A 265-nucleotide genomic window follows, 5' to 3' on the forward strand; every position below is an offset into this window, starting at 1 on the left:
TTGATGAGGGCCGATGATGGTCGTCTGAATTTTATCCCAACCGTTGTGATAGTGTTGTATATAGATAGTGTAAGGACGTAGAGTTACGTGGACAATTGAGCGCTCCGATGGAAGGAAAGGAAAAGATGACGAGGAGAAATTTCAGTACAGATTTATTCACGAATATTCTTCACCTGATTTTGTGCGCGTCTTTCAGGGTCGGATGGCCAGCGTGAGTGCGTCCAGTTGTATATAAATAATTACAAAGGGAAGATGACTGTTTTGT

The sequence above is a fragment of the Penaeus monodon genome, chromosome 34 (genome assembly GCF_015228065.2).
Source record: "Penaeus monodon isolate SGIC_2016 chromosome 34, NSTDA_Pmon_1, whole genome shotgun sequence".
Classification (NCBI taxonomy): Eukaryota; Metazoa; Arthropoda; class Malacostraca; order Decapoda; family Penaeidae; genus Penaeus; species Penaeus monodon.